Source organism: Pleurodeles waltl, chromosome 3_1 (genome assembly GCF_031143425.1).
Source record: "Pleurodeles waltl isolate 20211129_DDA chromosome 3_1, aPleWal1.hap1.20221129, whole genome shotgun sequence".
In the NCBI taxonomy this organism is placed as follows: Eukaryota; Metazoa; Chordata; class Amphibia; order Caudata; family Salamandridae; genus Pleurodeles; species Pleurodeles waltl.
Genome location: NC_090440.1, coordinates 1618825665 through 1618849857, shown reverse-complemented (window position 1 = coordinate 1618849857; position 24193 = coordinate 1618825665).

Here is a 24193-nt window from a genome sequence, read left to right as displayed (position 1 = left end):
GTGTAACCGTAGTAAATTCTTTCTCATGAGACCCGACTTGCTCAAGGAGACATTCTTGCCGAGTGCAACAGTGTAATTCGCAACAGGTACAAGGTCGCCTTAACTGGTAAAGACAATGGAGCTACTAACTGAAGCCGTGCCTGTAACTTTTCTTACCTGCCATCTCACCCGATGAAGACGTAAATCACAGGAGCCAATGAACTGCATGAGAACTGTCTTAAGTGAAAAGTTTGGTGAGGCGATCAACGGATCATTAGATAGAGATAATGGTGCACCAAATACTGATCAATGGGAAATTAGAGACTTGTCTGGCAAATTAAATGTAACTTTGTGTCACAAGGAGATATCGGCCATTAGAGGGACACCCCTGCTGTTACTCTGGCATTCCGTCTTAACCTTTGCTGCTTTGATTCTTCAAAACTCTCCTCACCTTGCCTTGCCCGATATCTATTTCTTCTCCTCCTTAAGAGGGAAGAATTTTCTGCCCTAGATTCTGAGACTTTGCTGTTCCATCCTGGCTGACGGCGGAATGACTACTGTCCTGAGGACGAAGACTGACTCTGTATGCTGACCCATTACGGAGGGTAACTATGTGATAATGAAATTGTAATTGTCTGATTTGCCTTTCCTTTCTAGGTACCAACTGCTTTTGACAGAGACCATAGTTAAATGTTTTCCAAATTTTTTTTACTAAATTGTTTTGCATGAGGCCCAACATGCTGATGCTAATTCGAGGTTAGTTAAGGAGTTCATTAAACAAATGCAAATAGACAAAATGACTGAATCTTTGCTGTGTTGAATAGATGCGCTAATGATACTCTGCTAAACAGATCCTTGCTGACGCCGTGTTTTGTCCTGATGTTTATAATCTTTGCTTTGCTTAAATCTTACTCAAGTTGCCATATTGTGACATTATTGATGTGTTTCCTGGTGTTGAGACTAATAAACTTGCTAGTAGATTGTAATCAATAGGGAATCAATCTCATAAGCCTTACTAAATTGAGTGTGGTTATTCGTGGCTGAAAGGTCATGATGAGTTTGGATTCTTCTTAATATCATTAACTAATTTGATTATTTGCTGTTGTGAATATTGATGAAGTTATTGACCTATCGATTGATATGCTGATTAGTTATCTCGTCTTAAGGTGTCTCCAAGCAGGGTCAAGAGATTCATTGGCCTAAAATGAGTCCCATAGTAAGTAAATTACCTAGGGTGGGACACGTTATCAGTTCTGGTAGCAGAGGATGGGTTCGGCCCTCAGGGGCCTTAAGACGAGGGTCCATTGTTTAGGATTGTTTTTTTTAAATGATGCAAATTGGAGAGATGATGTTCCCCTAAGCCCCAAATGACTTTCCCAGGACTCCGGAGCTTGCCGAAGTGAGTTGGGTATGTTCTCGGCGTTCTAGTGATGGTGTGAGTGAAGTAGGATTTGCGCTTGCACAGCTTATGCATACCGCAGGTGAATTGTGAGGTCTGTGAGAATTTTAGGCCAGGTGATGTTTTAGTAGGAGTGGGCATACTCTGCGGTATGAGAGTAGGAAGTCGTCGAACTTCATGTGAGTGTGGCGCTTTGTGCTAAAAAATGTGTCCACGTGGTTGTTGGTGATGTACGGACCCTGCGTGGTCTAAGACTCCGGAGTATACTGATAAGTGTATGAGACACTTGGTTTATGTTGTAATTTGTGAGGTTTAATAGGTCAATCGGGCGAGATTAACGAGTCTAGTTTGAGTCAAAGTGAGTGAACGAAACCTTAGATGGAGATTTGGTAAGTTCTAAAGTGCACTAGGACGAGCCATTGACAAGTCGAGAGTGAAATTTGCGGGTCAAATTTTGCTTGCGAGTGCGGGATCTGAGAAGGAGAGAGTAGCGGCAGAGGCTTCAAGTGAAATCTCTGTAAAGTTCTGAAGCAATTGTGTTACCCTTCCTGTAGTAAACCGGCAAATTTGAGTTTTGTTGTTAAAAGTGCTCGCAATATATTGCATTAGGTTGTGTGAATAGGGAGTGAGGAAGACAAGCCGCAAGACTTTGTCAGCTGCAGTGTGTGTGGGTGTGACATCATTAGTGCCGCGCTGGAATAGGTCAGATAGTGAGAAGGGTCGCACACAGATTGGCAGCCGTCCGTGAGAGGCAAATGGTTGAGAAGGTAGGCGAAGGGTGTTCTGGGAATTAAAGTCACTTCCTGATTCAGTTATAAACGAAATAAGGGATGCAAAAAATGAAGTTCTTCAAGGCTTTAAAGAGCACTTTGAGGGGAGATGTGTACATTACCGCAAGTGTGGGGGAGTGTTAGAAATGGGGTTTCTGGTTGGCTAGGGTATGCACCTCCGCCAGGCAGAACTTACCCACTCTAGTCAGGGCAAGGGAGTTACACGTCCAAGATAACCCCTGCTCACCCCCTTGGTAGCTTGGCACGAGCAGTCAGGCTTAACCCAGAGGCAATGTGTAAAGCGTTTGCACAACACACACAACACACGTGACGCAATATCCCCACCACAAAGGAAACACAACACCAGATTATATGAAAATAGACTGTATTCTACACAAGGCAATTATCAGACCAAACATCACGTATCAGTACAATCCTGCTACCTTAGCAGTTGTCAAAACGTTACACATGAGTTACTCTGCAACCTAACAGTAGTCACACATAACACACAGGTTACTCAGTATTCTGCAACATAAGCAGTAGTCAGGAAAACAAGTTATTACATCACAGCACTTGTCATAAGAATATCATAAAATGCTCATAGTAGGAGCATTAGAAAACATATGGCAAGTTAGAAAAACATATTAGCAAGCATGTCCATAGAAGGAACATTTGCATACACATATGTAAAAACATCAAACGCAGGTAGGTAATATATGAATCAAACAAAAGTCTGTAGAAAGAACTTTGGATTGCAACTATATTGGTCCTTTAAACAGTACCTGGTTGGATGAAGGCACCTGCAGTGCCTAGAACCCGAACAATGGGGCCCCCGGCGCTCCTATGCGCAAAACGGGGGCCTCCCTTATACTCTGGGGTCAGAGGAGGGCGACATGCACCTCCTCTCTTTTATAGACAAGCCCCTCTGGGGACTGCGATTACTGGGGGCCCTCAGGGCCTCAACCGGCCCTCACGAGGGGGGCCAAAGCAAGCAAAAACAACTTAGGGCAGGAGGGGGGCATCACGCAACCCCTCCGGTTGAATGACAGGCCCCTCCCGGGACCTGTGATCTCTGGGGGCCCCCCGGGCCTCCACTGGCCCTTCCACCAAGGGGGGGGCCCACAATAATGCCCATTTTACCTAACAGCAGAAAAGGAGCATCCTGCTCCTAACGCAGAGGCCAGGGGGAAGGGGGCACTCCCCGCGCCTTCCCCTGGTCCTGCCGTGAAGCCACAAGAAGATCGGACCCCTCCTGGGCCCCGAGCAGACACTCACCTGCACCCGATGCAGTGCACAAGTGTTCTTCCAGCTTCCCGGGCCGCTGCAGTGATCTTATTTAAAGGGGCACAATGCAGCAAGGAGCCTACGAGCTCCCAAGGCTCCATAAGCGCGCTGCAATCAGCGCTATGGCAACCGCAACCACAGGGAAGCACCCCTCATGGAGAAATGGATGCAGGGGTCAGGAGCCACAGCACCCTGCCCCTGGGGAGCAGAATCTTAAGACAAGGTCCTCAGGTGGAGGGCCCAGCTACAGGCCAGTACAAGGGAAAGTCAGCAAGTGGCAAGTCCTTCACAGTGACCAGGCAGGTCACAGGTCAGCACAGCAGCAGCAGTCCATGGCGGTTCCTGGTGAGTCCTTTCAGCCTTTGGTGTCCAGTTCCAAGATGATTTCAAGAGTCTCCAAATTGTGGGGAAAATTCCCCTATACTTATAGTCAGTTCTTACAGTGTTTTACAATGGTAGGGAGAGGAGGTTCCAGCCAGTTACAACTGGTTTTGGGAGTGCCCCCTCTCTCCTTTCAGCACAGGCTCCAAACATCAGTGAGAGGTTAACGACCCTATTGTGTGAGGCCAGGGCACAGTCTTTACAAATGCAGGTGTGCCCCGCCTCTCCCTTCTCTCAGCCCAGGAAGACTATTCAGTATGCAGATGCACCTGTGTGACACCTCCACCCTCCCTGTGCACAGGCTTTCTGAAAAGTATGCACAAAGCCCCAACTGTCTCTCTGCCCAGACGTGGATTGGAGTCAAGCTGCAAAACACCAGAGTCATAAGCACAGATAAATGCGCACTTTCTAGAAGTGGCATTTCTGTGATAGTAATAAAAAATACACCCACACCAGTAATCAGCATTTATTATCACCATCACAACCATACCAAACACGCCTACGCTACCCCTCATAAATCAGACAATAGCCCTTACACATAAGGCAGGTCATTGCTAATGCAATCCTAAGAGAAGGCAGCACTCACAGCAGTGAGACACCAAGTTAGGCTGTTTGTCACTACTAGGACAGGCCATGCAATATGGCACATGTCCTGCCTTTCTACATACATGGAACCCTGCCCATAGGGCTATCTACGGCGTACCTTAGGGGTGACTTACATGTAGTAAAAGGGGAGTTCTGGGCCTGGCAAGTAAATTTAGATGCCAGGTCCCTGTGGCAGAAAACTGCGCACACAGGCCCTGCGCTAGCAGGCCTGAGACAGGTTTGAAAGTCTACTTCAGTGGGTGGCGCAAGCAGCGCTGCAGGCCCACTAGTAGTGTTTAATTTACAGGCCCTGGGTATAGAGATACCACTGAGAAGGGCCTTATAGGTAAATTAAATATGCCAATTAGGTATAAGCCAATCATACCAACTTTAGATGGGAGAGCACCTGCACTTTAGCACTGGTCAGCAGTGATAAAGTGCTCAGAGTCCTAGAGCCAACAGCGAGAGGTCAGAAAAACCAGGAGGAAGGAGGCAAAAAGACTGGGGATGACCCTGCGTAAGGCAAAAAGTCCAACAGGGAGCCTACACCACCAGAGGATACTCCGGCTTATGCCGTGATGGAGGAGAAGGGAGTTGCGCCATGTCTTTTGGTAAAGCAATGGTGCAAATTAACAGAGAAAGGTAGGTGCTTGGCGTTTCCAGAGAATGGGACGTTCAACCTAGGAGTCCTGGAGAATTTGCGGAAGGCGTTAAATGAGCAGAAGCCGCCTCCAAGGCCAGCACAGTTTGAGGCGTTAGCTAATGGCCATACGACAGAGGCAGCAAATGTTTGAGAGGAGAATGAGAAAAGCAGAAAAGACGCTAGTGGAGGCTAGGTGGGATAGTGAGACTAGGATGAGGAGAAGAGAAATAATAGATGGAGTCAGGATGTTCCCGTCAATCACTCAAGAAGCTGACACACAAGGAAGAAAGGCCACTTGTAAAACAGACAAGGGTTCTAGTAAAGGGAAAGAGAATAACAAGTTTTGGGCAGATGCAGATGACTCAGATGATGATGAGTTCCTTAATCAGTTGTTACATGATCGTCCACTACCATATGCCATGAATGACAACAGACCAAGTACTAGTGCAGGTCCTGTAAATTCAACACAGAATCAGGGAGCCACAAATACAGCACAGGTAAATGCAGTTGCGACACCAGCTCCAGTGCAGAATAGTGTCAGCATATCCACTGCACCAGAGATGCAGACACAGTTGCAGCCACCACCTGTTCAGAGGCTCTACCTTGATGTCCCAGTATTAGAAACAACTAAGGGCTTGATGGTGCCGCCTGACCAGGCATATGCAAGATCAAAATTAGTACAGATCGAACCAACTCCCCTTCTGCTGCCCCAGCCGCAGCAACAGATGGTTCCGAATTACACTTCGGTCACAGGACCGCAGTCAGTCACGGCACCTGTAATGAATCAGACTATGGGAGTTAATGCTCCCAGGGTTTGGGAAACAGGCAGGCGCCAGCTGCTATATCTTTGCCGATTACATTTGGTCCACCCGTACCTCTGTATGCACAGGCAAAGCCTAGTGTATGTGACCAAGGGGTAATGACTCCAGAGATGATAAGAGGAGGGTTCGTAGGAAGCTCTCAAGGGATGACACCGGGAGAACAGACAGCAGAGAGATCTAGGTCCTTGTTGGACTTCAGTCGGATTGGGATTCCTCTAGAGACAATGAGACAGGCTGGTTTGGGACTACTAACTCCACAGATACCCAGTACGAACATCTCGCAACCACCAATGATGCACACTGGAAATATCTCGTTGCAAGGTTTGACTGCGCAACAGCTGAATGAATGGCTAGACAAGCTGAGTTCACCACAGACTACTCCTGCGACAGCAGAACGGTCGGAAAGGGAGGAATACCTGAATTTTGTGAGGTTGGGCGTGGAAGCAGCTGAATTAGTTGAAGGGAGCATGGGAGTGAATAGGCTAGAGTCATACACTGAAGCAGATTTGTGGAATCTGTGTCCAAAAATAACTAAAGAAGTGAGCAAGGTGCACCAAAGGTTGGCAAATCTAGCAGACAAATACGGCATAGACTTAGACAATACTAAGCATCTAAAGAGGAGTTACAGATTGTCTTCGAACCCAAAGATTTTGATCACATGAGGTCTACTGGGATGAAAGCACACCTTAAAGAAATGTTTTCAGAGAGCGCAGGTTTGGGGAGCCTTAGAGAAGTGGGAAGGCAGATGGGCAAAAAAGAGAGATAAAAGGAAAAGTGACTGCTTGGAGCAGCAGCAGGCAAAACAAGTGCCAGATACCGGTACCATAAAAATGCTACCCATGAGAGAGACAGCTGGAGGGGTTCTTGTCCATGTACCGTGGTCTAGAGGTGCCATTTTGTCATTCACAAATGACTTCCCCAGGCTGAGGGAAAAGCCGATAGAGTGGTATCAGCAGACAGACAGATTTGTGAAGCTTGCGAAGTGTCTTCGGGAAGACTTGGATACATTGTTTGAGATTATAGTTCCTGATGATTTGTGGCTCGAGTGCAAGAGAAGTGTTGACTGGCTGACTGCAGAACCTGCAAGGGATAGGGCTACCGGAGCACCCTCTCCAGAGGTAATGAAGTATTACTATAAGGTAATTGAGTTATTGAAGCAGAAAGTGTCGCGCAGAATATTGATTGGCAAAAGATTGATCGAACGGCACAAGAAGGCAAGGAGTCGATACATGCTTACTATGAGAGGTTGCTAAAAGCATTCAAGCATTACAGTGGTACCGAGGTCATAGAGCCGAAAGATATGAATCACCTTGTGTTCAGGTTTGTGGAAGGGCTGAGACCAGAAATTAGCCAGATGATTAAGAATCATTTGATTTGCTGGCAAGCAAAGCCGATTGATGAGGTGTTACAGTATGCAAAATACTGTAGTGATGAGATTGAGTTGAAGCAGAGAAAGTTGAAGGAGAAAGTGATGGTGATGCAAATTAAGGCAGCTCAAGCAGGGATGCAGGGAAACGGAGTACAACAGATGGTACAAGAGCCGCAGGAAAACGTAATGTTTCAGCCACAAACGAGAGGCAGAGGCCGAGGAGGTTTTGTGAGTCGTGGTCCAGATTTGAATACTGTTGTGGTACAAAATGACGTGCAAGGAATGAAGAAGGTGTTACCATGCCATGCGTGCGGGGGCGTGGGTCATTGGAAGTGGGAGTGCCCGATGATGGTGCAGGAGGGTGTTGTTGAACAAAGCAATGATGTCAGTGCATTTCAAAATGTTAAAGGACCAAGAATGAGGGGTCCTAATCCAAATGTCCAGAATAACATGGTTCAAATGCAGGGTCTCCAACCCATGCAACAGGTGCAGATGCCACGTATGCAACCAGTGCAGATGCAGCAAGTACAACAGCAGGTTCCAGTGGTACCTAGACAGCAAAAGCAGTTTCACTTTCCGCCAGTGGGACAGCAACAGGTGATGCTTCCTCAACAGGTCACAAGTCAAGGAATGGTTCAAAATAACACAGTACAACAGTTCCCATTGCGTGGTGAGAATGGAACAAATGATGAATGGTAGGATGACAGTTCAGATAGTGAGGAGTGCAGGCTTACAGCATCCCTAGAAGTAGATCAGAAGGGGACCCTATGTGCAAGGGAAGGTGATGGGTCACAAGGTCCCATTTTTGGTTGACACAGGAGCCACACGCTCTACAGTCAGAAGTGCAGAGGTTCTGAAATTGCCCCTTTCAGGACGCACAATAAAAGTAGTGGGAGTGGCAAACCAGCTCCTGTTCAAGTTGAAATTGGTACCTGTCAGGGATTGCACAGGTTTGCAGTCTGTGATTCAAGTCCTGTGTCCCCACTGGGAAGAGACTTACTGTGCAAGATGAGGTGTTCTATCACCTGTTCGAATGAGGGAATAGAGGTACAGACAAACAGTGATGACGAGGGAGAATATGGTCAGATTGCAGAGCCAGAAACAGAGACCACAGATGAAGAGTACCCCTTGATAAGCTTCTTCCCGATGTTCACAATGACTGATTTGCCCGTAGACCTGCAGGGGACAGTCACAGAGAACGTGTGGGTCTTGACAGGAAAGGAAGTAGGATTAATAAAAGGAGTAGAACCAGTCAAAGTCGATGTGAAGCCAAATGCTGTGTTTCCCCAGGTACCGCAGTACCACATGGCACAAGATGTTCTCATACAGGTGACGCAGATAATTGCAGACTTTGTGAAGCAGGGAGTTCTGAAGGAAGTGATGAGCAGCCCATGTAACTCACCTATAATGGGTCTGAGAAAGCCCTGTGGGAAAGTCCGAATAGTTCAAGACTTACGAAAGATTAATGACATAGTGGTGAAGTGTTGCCCGATAGTGCCTAATCCAATCCAGCTGTGATCATGTTTCAAGTTTCATGATACGCAGAATGGTTCTCAGTTGTTGACTTGTCCCAAGCATTCTTTTCTGTGCCTCTTCATGAGGACAGCCAATTTCTCTTCAGTTTCAAATTCCTGGTCAAGGTCTACAGTTGGTGTCGGATCCCTCAGGGGTTTTCGGAGTCACCATCTATCTTCAGTCAAATTCTGAAGAAAGATTTGGAGTCATTGGAACTGCCTTTCCAATTGACTCTAGAGCAGTATATTGACCATTTGTTGATTGCCTCCAAAACAAGAGATGATTGCAAGTACGATACTATTGCCTTATTGAATCACTTGGGAAAGAATGGGCATAAGGTGTCCCCAAAGAAGCTGCAGTACTGTCAGAAAGAGGTGAAATATTTAGGCCATTTGATTGAGAAAGGGTCGAGGAAAATATCTAAGGCAAGAGTGACTGCCATATTACAGATGAATCCCCCGACATCCAGGAGAGACGTTAGGATGTTTCTGGGAATGGTGGGCTACTGTCGTCAGCGGACCCCGAATTTCTCCATTGTCTCCAAGCCCTTAGTGAGACTGACAGCTAAGGAGGTTAAGGATGGCCCAGATACCCTAACTATGTCCGAGAAAGAGATAAGGGCGTTCATTGAGTGGAGGGAGTTTATGTGCAGGTCTCCAGCTTTAGGTATGCATGATTACACAAAGCCTTTTGTCCTGTTTTGTCATGAACGTGATGCTTGTTCTTTGACTGTCCTGACCCAGGTCCATGGAGGTGCAAACAGACCAGTAGCATATTTTTCAGCTACCTTGGACCCAGTAGCAGCAGCCTTACCAGGTTGTCTGCGTGCAGTTGCAGCAGTTGGTCAAAGCCTCACTCAGTGCGAAGGCATAGTGATGGGACATCCCTTAACAGTAATGGTTCCACATTCAGTTGAAATACTATTGACCCAAACTAAGACCCAGCACATGACAAATGCTAGATTGACCAAGTATGAGACTACTATATTGGGGTCACCAAATGTGTCACTGAAACGTTGCACTGTATTAAACCCGCCAACTCTGCTTCCCAATGAAAATACAGATGTTGATGATGTAGAAGAGGTAGAACATGATTGTCTTGAGGTAACAGAATTGTGCACCAAACCGAGACCTGACATTAAGGATACTCAATTGGAGGAGAATGACTACATTATCTTTGTTGATGGCTAATGTCTGAGAGACTCAGTAGGAGTACTGAGAGCCGGAGATGCTGTATGTACAATCACTGCTATCTTAGAAGCATCTTGGCTTGAAAGGGAATACTCTGCTCAAGTGGCTGAATTGATTGCTCTTACTAGGGCATGCCATGCCGCTGATAAATTGAAAGTGACTATCTATACCGATAGCAGATACGGATTTGGGATTGTCCATGATTTTGGCCAGCTATGTTCCCAGAGGGGTTTCATGACCTCTTCTGGTTCTCCAGTGAAAAATGGTGAAAGAATTAAGGAATTGTTGCACACGATTCAGTTACCTCTTGAAATTGCTGTGGTGAAATGCAATGCTCATGTGAAATCGCAAGATTTGGTGTCCATGGGAAATGGATATGCAGATCAAGTCGCAAGGTTTTGTGCATTGAATTGTATATCTTTCAAGGATCAGTGGGAATTGTTACCTGAAACAGAAAATGAGACATGCACAGGTTACGCATTGAGGGTGGTTGACACAATGGAAGAATTAAAATTGCTACAGAGTCGTGCCAGCTGGGAAGAGAAATGCTCTTGGCTCAAAATGCAGTGTGTACAAAGACCAGATGATTTGTGGGTTTCAGATGAGGGGAAGATGGTTTTGCCAAACAGTCTTTTGTCTCAGTTTGCAAGGTTTTACCATGGTCAAGCACATATTGGGAGAGACGCCATGTTCAGATTGTTCAAAATTGATTGGTTCAATCCAAAATTCAGACAAGCCGCAGAAGTGATCTGTCATCGGTGCATCATCTGTCAGCAGATGAATGCGGGGAAAGGGACAGTTGTGAATTTGAGCCACATTAGGAGAGCTGAAGGTCAATTTAGCAGGATGCAATTGGATTTTATCGAAATGCCTGTTTGTGGAGGTCTGAGATACGTGTTGGTGATTGTGTGCATCTTTAGTCACTGGATTGAAGCTTACCCTACTCGTAGGAATGACAGTCTCACAGTAGCGAAGTTGCTGCTTAGGGAATTGATACCACGTTTCGGGTTTTCCGATCTCTTTAGAATCAGATAGAGGAAGTCACTTCAACAATGAGGTGGTTAAGCTCTTGTGTGCTGTGCTGAACATTAAACAGAAGTTACAGTGCAGTTACCGCCCTGAAGCATCAGGACTAGTGGAACAAATGAATAGTACTCTGAAGTCTAGAATGGCAAAAATGTGTGCAGCTACAAATTTGAAATGGCCGGATGCTTTGCCCTTAGTGTTGATGTCAATGAGAAACACACTCAACAAGAAAACAGGACTGTCTCCTCATGAAATTCTCATGGGCCGAGCTATGCGATTGCCCGCAGTACCTGCGAATGCTCTTGTGAATATCACAGATGATATGGTGTTGGACTACTGCAAGGGTCTGGCTGACGTAGTCCGCTCTTTCTCTCACCAGGTGGAAGCAACAACATTGCCACCGATAAATGAATCAGGTCAAAACCTGAAAGCTGGTGACTGGGTTGTTGTCAAGAAACATGTGAGGAAGTCGTGTTTGGAGCCACGTTGGAAGGGGCCATATCAGGTGATACTGACAACTACAACTGCTGTGAAGTGTGCGGGAATTCCAAACTGGATCCATGCCAGTCACACAAAGAAGGTGACGTGTCCAAATGATGAAGAAATTGAATTATCGAAAATAACAGCTACAGAAAAGGAAGTCTCAGGGCCAGAGAGTAGTCAAAGGGGAACTGAGACTACAGGAGAGCCTGTTGAGGACGGCTTGGTCACTCAAACAGCAACAGGTATCCAGAGGGGTGACAGTGAGCCTATCTCAACTGAGGCACCAGGAAGACTGACGCAAAGAGACGTTCTCCCAGAAGCAGACGGATACGGGTTTGAAGTTGAACCCCTGACAGACCCAGAAGGTGAAGGAGTTGAGGCGGAAGGAAGTCTGAGTGTCCAGACTCCTCCTGAGCCGCTTGCAGGTCCAGCAAGAGAAAACACCGTAGCACAAGAGGAGGGCGTTGAACAGCAACAAGGAAAGCCAAACTATGAAGGGACACTGAAAGGAGATAAGTGGCAAGAAACACAAGTGACAAAAAGAAAAGTGGTTGTTGATGACACAATTGAGGAGGAGATAGATACAACAAGGAAAGAAGATCTGAGTGAAGGAGAGATGCAAGGTGACTGCAAATTGAAAAGAAAGAGAATAGCAAACAGAAGATACACTGGTCCTGAATGGGCTTATGCAACTTCAGCTGAGTGGCAACAAGAATTCTTGGCATTCTGCTTTGATCGAGAAGTCCCAGGTCAATACTATGGTACCTGAGTTGGCCACAAGAAAATTAGACTGTGTTAAGTTGAAATAAAGTTGGGAAACCGGAGAAAAGAGACTGATAAATTACAGGATGTGAAAACTGATTGTGACAAGCTGCTAACTGGATTGACAAAGGACCTTGGGAGCGAATGAAGAGAGACTTTGCTTAGCCTCGCTAGAAAAAAAAAGGGGAAAAAAAGGGAACAAAAAGGGGGGGCTTTAACCATCCTCAGCTGATTTGTTGCTTACGTTTGTAGCACTTTACTTCCTGATTCTTTACAGATCATGCCTAGCATGGGAGATGACATTGAGGGGAGTAAGCGTTGTAAATATTTGGGTGTTGCTTTGGGTGTTGTGTGTGTGATATTTATTATAGCTTTGTTTGTGGAGATGCGATTTGTGGATGAGAATGAAGCTAACAATGCTACAGTTTCTGAGACCGCCACACTAACACCTTGGGAGAAGTTTGAGCAGGATACAAAGTATCTACATGACGAAAATAATGCCAAAGGGGAAATGTCTACTAACGTTTTCTATCGCTTGCTGAGTGAGTATGTTGATACTATGGATGCAAAGGCTTGTTATGTGTGTACACAAATTCCTCTTTCAGTTCAAGAAGGAGTTACATATCACAGTTTACCCCTAACCTATGGGATTAGTTTTAGTTTGCTACTAACGCGTTTCTATAACCAAGAAGTGCAAAATTTTACTCTAACTATGACCTTGTATTCGCTTATGTGTCATAGAAAATCTGAATAGTGTAGCTAACTATTATGCCATAAAGCTGATAAAAAGGATTCTTTGAACCTAGAGTAACAATTAGTACGTCACATACACACCGCAACAATTTGACATGCTTGCTTACACCTGTAGAGAAAAGCTTTTTAGATCACACTGAAGATAGAAGAAGGGTTTTAAAGGGGAAATTAGAATAGGGCTTGCAGCAACGATCCTTTCTTAGTAATAGCAACAATGGAATTAGGGAACAAGGGAAGCTAGCTTTAGATGCGAAACATGTAGGTAAGCTTTGCATAACACGGCCAAAGTCATATTATGACAATGTGTTTGTGGGAACGAGTGAGTGTAAGCATGTGTTTTTGTTTCAGAATAAATGGACGTTCCTGCTAAATGGAATGGATCAGGCGATCCCAAGGGTCTATTATATTTGTGGACTTAATGCTTATTATCGTCTCCCAAAGGGATGGTATGGGACATGTTATTTGGGAATAGTTTTCCCAAAGATTTACCAGCTGGAAGATTTAAAGTAATTTCCGAAAGTGACTGAATTACTTCGTGCTAGACAAAAGAGAGAAACTGCTGCTGGTGTAGTAGGAGACATATTTGGAGCAATAATTCCTTCAGTAGGGATTGTCTTAAACTCCGTAAAGATTCAAAAGTTGTCTACTATTGTGGATAACATGTTGACAAACTTTACAGGGGCTATACTCCTGATGGATACTGAACTTGCTGCGGAGAGGGCTATGACTCTTCAAAACAGGCTTGCTTTAGACATTCTTTTAGCGAAAAGTGGTGGAGTCTGTAAGATGCTTCATGAGCGTCACTGCTGTGCCTACATACCTGACAATAGTAATGAGATTAGAAGTATGCTTACTAACCTAACAAAAAATAGTGCAGATTTGAAAGAATCGAAGGAACCAGGAGTCTGTGAAAAGGTTGGAAAAGGATTTGCTCATGTGGGAAGTTGGTTTAGTAGTCTTTGGCATGGGGTATTGGGAAAAATAATACAAGGAATAGTGATTGTTCTGGCCTGTTTATTTGGACTATGGTTATTGAGCAAAGTTAGCGAAAGGATTAAAGCAAAATTGGCAAGACATAAAGCGAGGAGGGAAGAAAGGAAAAGGGAGAAAATGTTCAGAGCAAAATATAAAAGGCAAAACAAAAGGAAGAAATTGAGATGAAAGAGATGAAGAAGTGACAAAGTGGTTAAATGAAGGATTTGTGTGATGACAAGAGTCATCAGAGGAGGGATTGTTGGAGTGTAGCTTTTATAATCAAAGTCTAACATGAGACGCTTACAAAATAATGGGTAATGAAGCTGCATATAAAATGCATTAAAATGTTTCTAATGTATGCGTTTGAAATGTGCCCACGGTGTGTGGCCACCAATCTATGCGATGATTAATGAAATTGACTAATAATTAATTATTAATGTACTAATGTATGATTCTGTTCTAGTATTAAGAGTTACATGTGAAGATTTTGTCGAATTAATCATTAGACCTAAGATAGGAAGAACCTGGGCCTAGCTGCCTGGCCTCATATTAAATGTGTTTTTCTAACGTGCACTGTGCTGTCTGCCTGAAGGACATAATCTGTACTTTTCCAGAAGCTAGAGATGTGTGTGCAACTGTAGTAAATTCTTTCTCATGAGACCCGACTTGCTCAAGGAGACATTCTTGCTGAGTGCAACAGTGTAATTCGCAACAGGTACAAGGTCGCCTAAACTGGTAAAGACAATGGAGCTACTAACTGAAGCCGTGCGTGTAACTTTTCTTACCTGCCATTTCACCCGATGAAGATGTAAATCACAGGAGCCAATGAACTGCATTAGAACTGTCTTAAGTGAAAGTTTTGGTGAGGCGATCAACAGATCAATGGATAGAGATAATGGTGCACCAAATACTGACCAATGGGAAATTAGAGACTTGTCTGGCAAATTCAATTTAACATCGTGTCACAAGGAGACATAGGCCATTAGAGGGACACCCCTGCTGTTACTCTGGCATTCCGTCTTTACCTTTGCTGCTTTGATTCTTCAAAACTATCCTCACCTTGCCTTGCCTGATATCTATTACTTCTCCTCCTTAAGAGGGAAGAACTTTCTTCCCTGGTTTCTGAGACTTTGCTGTTCTATCATCGATGATGGCGGATCGACTACTGTCCTGAAGACGAATACTGACTCTGTATGCTGACCCATTACAGAGGGTAACTATATGATAATGAAATTTTAATTGTCTGAATTGCCTTTCCTTTCTAGGTACCAATTGCTTTTGACAAAGACCATAGTTAGATGTTTTCCAAATTTGTGTTACTAAATTGTTTTGCATGAAGCCCAACATGCTGATGCTAATTTGAGGTTAGTTAAGGAGTTCATTAAACTAATGCAAATAGACAAAATGACTGAATCTTTGCTGTGTTGAATAGATGCACTAATGATACTCTGCTAAACAGATCCATGCTGATGCCGTGTTTTGTCCTGATGTTTATAATCTTTGCTTTGCTTAAATCTTACTCAAGTTGCCATATTGTGACATTATTGATGTGTTTCCTGGTGTTGAGACTAATAAATTTGCTAGTAGATTGTAATCAATAGGGAAGAAATCTCATAAATCTTACTAAATCGAGTGTGGTTATTAGTGGCTGAAAGGTCATGATGAGTTTGGATTCTCATTAATATCATTAACTAATTTGATTAATTTGCTGTTGTGAATATTGCTGAAGTTATTGACCTATCAATTGATATGCTGATTAGTTATCTTGTCTTTAGGTGTCTCCAAGCAGGGCCAAAAGATTTATTGGCCTAAAACGAGTCCCAGAATAAGTAAATTACCTAGGGCGGGACGCGTTATCAGTTCTGAGAAGGATTCAGCCTGGTAAACACAAGCATGCGGGAAAACCCAGGCATTCGTTCTGACTTCTGAAGCCTTGATAAAGTAGGGACTTCTCATTCATTATAATGATGTTTATTTACATTTTATTTTATGGTTCATAAGACCCACTGTTAACTCCGGATTAGAATGATCCTAGAACCAATCACTGATAAGTGTTTATGGGTAGTTGATGTGAACAGGATACTCACCACTAGCCAGTGTTGTCACTAGCATGGCTAAGAGCATTACACCTTGTGCTGATGCTTAGGCACTCATTACCTCGGTACTAAGAACCGCTGAGCTCCCTGGGAAGATAGTAGAGTACATTATGCACTTTAACAAAAGCAAGCGTCTACATTAAAACAATATTGGAATTCCGTTCTTCTGAGAGCTGATGTATTGAATCTCTTCAGTGCTCCACCTACAGGTATCAATCACTTTAGAAATACAATTGCAGGAAAGGGCCCTCTTTCTTGGCATGGTTACCCCCATTTTCTGCCTATTGTCAGTGTGTTTGACTGTGTTCACTGGGATCCTGCTAACCAGGACTCCAGTGATTATGTTCTCTTCCTTCTAACTTGGTAACTTGTACCATTTTCACCACACATTTGGCATACTGGTACCCCCCATGTTAGTCCCTAGTATGTGGTACATAGGTACCCAGGGCATTGGGGTAGAAGAGGATCCCTATGGACTGCAGAGTGTATTATGCCACACACAGGGAGCCCATGCAAAGTGTTCTGCAGACCTGCCATTGCCACAGGTCACTGTAAGTCTCCCCTATGGCAGAACCGTCTAGTCCAGAGGGCAGGGTGCAAGTACCTGTGTGTGAGGGCATCCCTGCACAAGCAGAGATGCCCCCACGAACTCCAGCTCCATTTTTCTGAACTTTGTGAGTGCGGGGATGCCATTTTTTGCATGTACTGGACTTAGGTCACGCCCTATGTCCAGCTACATCATGGCAATACCAAAACTAGGCATGTTTGGTATAAAACATGTCAGAATCATACCCCAATACTGTTGCAAGTATTGGAAGTATAAGTCCATGCACTCTGGGGGGGTCCTTAGAGGACCCCCAGCATTGCTACCACCAGTCTTACAGGGCTTTCTGGACAGCCCCAGCTGCTGCCACCCCTCAGAAAGGTTTCTGCCCTCTTGCTGCTTGATCTGATCAAGCCCAGGAAGGCAGAACAAGTGATCACCCTCTCCCTTTGGAAAAAGGTCTGACTGGTGTGGGAGGGGTAGCCTCCCCAGGCCACTGGTGTGCTTTGAAGGGCACATTTGATGCCCTCCATGCATAAACCAGTCCACACCGGTTCAGGGACCCCCAGCTCCTGCTCTGGTGTGAAACTGGACAATGGAAAGGGGATTGACCACTCCCTTGTCCATCACCACCCCAGGGGTGGTGCCCGGAGCTCCTCCAGAGGGTCCCTGAGTTCTCCCATCTTGAGTCCAAGGTTGACAGGGATCTCTGGGAGCATCTGATTGGCCAGGCCAGGCAGGTCATGTCAGAGCCCCATCCTGATAGGTGGTCACCTGGCTAAGTGACTAATCCCCCTTTCAGGGCTATTTAGGGTCTCTCTCTTGGGTGGGTTCTCAGATTCGGCTTGCAAGATTCCAGCAGGACTCCTTTGAAACCTTCACCTTGACTTCTAGCCACTGGAACCACAACTGGACCCTCCAGGAACCCACAATTTGCATTCACAAAGAAGACTCTTCTAGCAACATTGTTTCCACAGCTCCTTCCAGCTTCTGCAACATTTCCCCAGATGTGCATCCTCTGATGGTGGCAAGTCTTCAGTATGCACTTCCTTGGAGTGAAGGAGTCACTCCCCTGCATCTGCAGGCACCTGCTGCACAATGACCGACTATGTGGATCTCCTCTCATCCTGAGCTGCATGGATCCTGCATCACGGGTGGTAGTCCAGAGTAGTGTTCTTGGTCCTCTCTGCCAACTGTCCCAGCCAGTGCCTTCCCACACAAGACAGCACCCCATGTACCATGTTTCTTGCAGCTGCCAAGGCTTGTTTGCATCTCCTCCAAAGTGACGTGTAGCTCCAGCCTCCAGCAATTCTTTCTGTGATGCACAACCCTCTGCGTGGTTCTCCTGCGGTGTGGGATCCCTTTCTGTGGTGCTGCTTGGGCTCCTTCTGTTACTTCTGTGTCCCCATCCTGTGGGACTCCTGTGGGTGCTGCCTCTGCTCCTCTGGGCTCCCTCTATCGCTGAGTGCACCTTCTGACTCCCCCTCTTGGATTGAGTCCTCCTGGGCCTTGCTGGTCTCCGGCAGCTCCACTTTTCTACTAACCACAAATTTGCCTTTGCCAAGGTTTGTTGGTGGAATTCCTACATCAACTCCCATCTGAAATCTTCATTCCAGCATGGGACATCTTCTGCATTCCTCAGGAACTCTTGTCCGGTTCCAGGGCTGCAGTACTGACCTGATATTCATCAATGTTGACCAACTCCTGCAAGTACAGCTGGGTGGGTAGTAGCTCCTACTCCTCCTGGACTCCACTGTGACTCTTGGACTTGGTTCCCTCTCTCCACAGGTCTTCCTCTCCAGGAATCCACCACTGGTTTCTTGCATTCTTATCTGGGTTTCTTCTTTTCTTCTTTTTTTTTCATTTGGGTGGTTTGGGGAAATTCCAGTGATTTCTCCTGCTTTCCTGGTCGCTGTGGAGTACTGTGTTACTTACCTCTGTGGTTTCCTAGTACTCCCAGCTCCCCTCTACAAATTCCACTCACCTAGGTGGGGGTCCTATGTTCGCCTTCCATTTTTTTTGTATATGGGTTGGGCTCCTCCTGGGGTCGCTATTGTCTAACTGCATTTGCACTGTTTTGTAACCTTTTCTATGCCTACTACTATTTACTAGTATATATAATTAGTGTATTACTTACCTCCTATTGGAGGTTTGCCCTTCAAGTGCTTTGTGGTATTGTGTGACCAAGTACCTTTATTTTTGTACAAGTGAGTGTTTTCTTTCATGTGTGTAAGTGCTGTGTGACTACAGTGGTTTTTCATGAGCTTTGCATGTCTCCTAGATAAGCCTTGGCTGTTCATCCACATCTATGTCTAGAGAGCCTGGCTTCTAGACACTGCCTTCACTTCACTAAGAGGGGACACCTGTACCTGGTATAAGGTGTAAGTACCTTGGGTATCCACCACACACCAGGCCAGCTTCCTTCAACAATACTGTAAGAAATAGGGTTAGTAGTTGAGAGGAATCGAAGTCTCACTCAAAGAACAAGCACAATCCTTAGCAGGGTGAACCACAAAGGTGTCAAAATACATCTGTCCTTAAAACTCTGCTTGCTTGCACAAAAGCAGTCAAGCTTAACTTAGAGGCAATGTGCAAAGTATTTATACAGTATTAAAGTTAAAATTCCACACCAAAAATTTCAAACCAATTTAGAAGCATAGAGTTAATTTTAATAAATAATATGACACCCCAATTACAGGAATCCAATCATTACAACCGGAGATATGTATTTTTTAAGTTTTAGGTAATACTAGTACCAAAAACAGATAGGGCCTGATTACAACTTTGGAGGAGGGGGTTCATCTGTCCCAAATGTGACGGATATCCCACCCGCCATATTACAAGTTCATTATATCCTATGGAACTCGTAATACAGTGGGCGGGATATCTGTCACATTTGGGACGGATTAACCCCCTCTGCCAAAGTTGTAATCAGGCCCATTGTGTCATTGGTGGTTTTCTGGTCATGCTGGGCCAGGGTAAAGACACATGTTCAGGCTGACCACAAACAAGTGTGAGTCTGATACAGGGGCCTGCTGTTGGTGGGGGCCGCACGTAGGTCCTTAGCGTGAGGAGCAGGTCAGGTGTCTCTCATGGTCACTGCTGTGGCATGAAGAGATGGTCGTCACTGGAGCTTCTCACTGATGGTTGATGCAGGGTGTCACTGTTGACGCAAAGTGCAGGTCTCAATGGAGCTTCATGCCAGTGGTTGACGTGGGCTATGGCTGTCAGTGCAAAGTGCATGTCTTGCTGGAGCTTTACACTGGTGGTCCTCACAGACAGTCGCTGTCAGCACAAGCGCAGGTCCAGCTGAAACTTTGTTCTAGCGGTCATTGCAGGCAGTCATTTCTTGGCATAAAGAGGCCACTACACGGTCGTAAAGAGTCCAAAATGTCTGTATTTTCATCATGAGTTCAGGAGGAGTACAATTTGATGCCAACCCAGCATCCAGGACCTAGTGGCAACCATTTGGGAATCAGGACTCACTCCAGCAGAGGCCAGCAGCAGGGCTCCGGTAGGCCCAGGCATATCCATTTGGGGCTGGTCAGCTGGACAGTTGCAGGGAAGCTTCTGGAAACTTGTTGTGTCCCTGTGGCTCATACAGGAGGTCAGACAACTGACCCTTAAAGTCACAAGCAGGTCCAAGCTTCCGTCTTCAGAAAGCAGTCAAGAGTGTTCTGGTAAGAGAATCTGATGGTGCCACTTTTATCCCTGTGCCAGTCTGCGTGTGGGGCAATACCGTTTTGTCTAACCTTTTAGCTTTCCTGGGTTTGGCTCCAAACTGGATAGGGTCACAAAGGGCAAACAGGCCTAAGTTTGACCTGCATTTGGCAGTGGCAGGGCAGGCGGCCCTTAGAAGTCAGGAAGGCGTGAGCAAGCCCTGAAGCTACCCCTTGAAGCTCAAGAAAGACTGAGTACAACTCCCCATTAAAAAAACACCCTGATCCACACCCAATGCCCTTTTGTCCCAAGTCTAGAAGGAATACACAAAACACCACAGGACAGCCATTCACAATCATGTAGCCTTAGACACTGGCAGAAATGCACATTTGTTTTAGGCAGAAAATGACAACTTTCCTAAAGTGACATTTTCAGAATAGTAACATAAAATCTGCCTTTACCATTAAAGAGGATTTTTCATTACTATTTATTTGAGTGGGAACAGCATTTCTCTATTTGATCTCAAATTGAAGTAATCACATATTACATGTAATAAGGTAACCTAGTTAAGGTCTATGAGAGAGATAACCGTACAGTTATCAGGACATGTAAAACTTGAACACACATGTCCTACTTTTTAAATACCATGCACTCTGCTTTATTAGTGATTAGGGCCTACCCTATGGGTAACTTATTTGTATTAAAAAAGAAGGCTTAGTAGGCATGGCAAACGGTTTATTTTGACAGGTTGAAATTGAAGTTTAAAACTGCAGTGCAGTCTGTAGTGGCAGACCTGGGACATGTTTTGCAGTACTACTTTAGTAGGTGGGACAATGGGTGCTGCTGTTCACTAGTAGCATACAGGCCCTGGGTACATGTAGTACCACATACTAGGGATGTATAAGTAAGTTTTATATGTCAGTTAGATGTAGGCCAACTTTACCAGGTTTTAGGAGAGAGCACAATCCCATTATCACTGGTAAGCAGGGGTACAGTGCACAGAGTCCTAGTGCCAACAAAAAGGAGTTCAGCAAAACAAGGGAAGAAAGCCAAAAAGTCTGGAGGAATACCACACCAAGGATATCAGGTCTAACACACATAGCACAATACGATACAATAATTTTGCAGGCCATTTGTCATGCTTTATTACTAATGGCACACTCATCTTTTCAGAATTATTTTGGGACCCACTGCAGAGCCAAAATCCAATCAAATGCCAATGTAGCACTATTAACACCGAAAGCGATTCGGAAACAAGCAACATCTTTTTCTTATGGCAAATCTAACAAGATACTTAAAAGAAAGTCAGTGGTGTTCCTTTGTCTCACTATTGTTTGCCTTATTTGAAAATTGTTACCTTGGTTAGTGCTCTTGCCTTAAAAGAAATCACAATTTGATCATTAAATATCTTTTCTCTGAAACCATCTTAACTGCTGTCAGCTCAACTATATAAAAAGAACAAAAATGCAATCATTAGCAAATCGTGTGCCAAAGTTTTCTTTCATATGGAATGTCCAAAATAGAATGCGTAACATCTGTGCATACTCATCAGTTTCTGACACTAGTTCTATGCCCAGAAAGTATAATTAGTAGAGTGGGTGTCTACATGGAATCACTAATGACCAAGGCTACTTTTTACACTCAGCTATAAGCACACTTTATAATTGATTCTAAAAGCTGTGTGCACACCTATTTCTTTTTAATAAATACATTTTAGCACTCATTTGATATGCTTGAAGATGGTGTTTAAATATGTACATATGGATTAGGCCACAACATTTTTCATTTCAGGAAGTAAAATGTTTTGGCTCTCTGTTTTGCATACTCCAGCTGAATCCTTAATTGCTTTTCATATATTCTTCAAAAACGAAAACCTGTTGGAGAAATAGCAATACGAAATGTGTTTTAACTGAAAAAGAGTTCGGGGCATATTTATACTCTGTTTGCGCCGGAATTGCATCGTTTTTTTGGACGCAATTCCGACGCAAAACTAACTCCATATTTAAACTTTGGCGTTAGACGCGTCTAGCGCCAAAGTCCATGGAGTTTGCGTCATTTTTTAGCGTGGACACCTACTTTGCGTTAATGGTATGCAAGGTAGGCGTTCCCGTCTAAAAAATGGACTCCGAGGCATGTGCGCCGTATTTACACTCCTGGGCAAAATTCACGCCCGGGAGTGAGCGGGTCCAAAAAAATGACGTACGGCCGCTTTTGCGCCGTTTTTTAGCGCCTGGACAAGGCAGGCGTTAAGGGACCTGTGGGCTCGGAAGGAGCCCAGAGGTGCCCTCCCATGCCCCCAGGGACACCCCCTGTCACCCTTGCCCACCCCAGGAGGACACCCAAGGCTGGAGGGACCCATCCCAGGGAACTTAAGGTAAGTTCAGGTAAGTATTTTTTATTTTATTTTTTTGTGGCATAGGGGGGCCTGATTTGTGCCCCCCTACATGCCACTATGCCCAATGACCATGCCCAGGGGACAGAAGTCCCCTGGGCATGGCCATTGGGCAAGGGGGCATGACTCCTGTCTTTGCTAAGACAGGAGTCATTTCTATGGGGGTTGGGAGTGGAAAAAAATGGCGCAAATCGGGTTGAGGCGAAAAATTTGCCTCAGCCTGACTTGCCCCATTTTTTGGCGCCCAAGCTCCATATCCCCCTACGCCGGCGCTGCCTAGTGTACGTCGTTTTTTTCCACGCACACCAGGCAGTGCCGGCGGCTAACGCCGGCTAACGTCATTGATTAAATACGGCGCCCGTATGGTGCTTCAGAATGGCGTTAGCCGGCGCTAAATTCTTTTACGCAAAACTTCGTTAGCGCAGTTTTGCGTCAAAAAGTATAAATATGGCCCATCGTATCTAGATCGTGGGTGGACGCCACTTCCGGGAATCCTTATACAAAAGGCAGAAAGTGGCTGGAATGTTTGCGTCACAATGTATTCAAAGTTATTTTTTTTTCGATCATCCTTGCTTCAGCTACCATTTGCCACTCATTTTTGTCTCTCTTCAACATCAATTCATGACTTGTCTTCTCAGGGCCTGTGTGCCAGGTTCTGCTCCACTCAATCCTGGTATTTTTAGTGCTTAGCCTATTCACCTCTTGGGCGCTTACTCTTTTTGCAAGATTCTGGAAGAATTGTTTAGCTGCCTAGGAGGTTTTTTCTACCTGTGGTATTTTACCCCGTTTGGTGCTTATTCTAATTGTTCACTTCTCAGTATCTGAACTGTGCAGGATGCCACAGTGTCTGTTGGAACAGGCTGCTGCCAGGGCCGGAGTGGAGAAGCAAAACCAGCCCCACTTCATTGACTTCATGGTGGTCGCAGCTTGCTCCTTGCAACCCTTGACACTGGCTTTGCGACCTCATGTGACAAAACCAGTGCAAGGAACACAGGGGCTGCTACACATTCTATAATTTCAGCACGTTTTACTTTATACTAATAGTGATTAATGATCTATTATTCATACTAATTCATATTAATATTCTATTATTCACAATAAGTGTAATAAAACATGAAGCACACTTAGCTGGCATGGAACCTTTGGTAGCTGTGGTAAGTACAAATATTGTTAAATCTATGTTGTGTCATGCTGGTGGGTGAAAGTGTGTAAATGTGTGAAAAGTGTATGTGCATGTGTGAACACGAGTTTGTATGTGTAAACATGTGTGTGAGTTAAAGTGAGTGAATGTCAGCGACAGGTAGTGAGTGAGAGTGTGTGTTGTGCTGGTGCACATTTGGCAACCACATGCTGACACACACAACTTTGCGCCATAGTTCAAAGGTACGTGCGTTCTCTGAAGCATACACGTTTTTTAATGAAAGGGGTATAATGCAGTACAAAAACTATGCTTTAACCCCTTCGCTGCCAGGCCTTTTCCCCCTCCTGTGCCGAGCCTTTTTTTGGCTATTTGGAGCAGTTCGCGCTTAGGCCCTCATAACTTTTTGTTCACATAAGCTACCCATG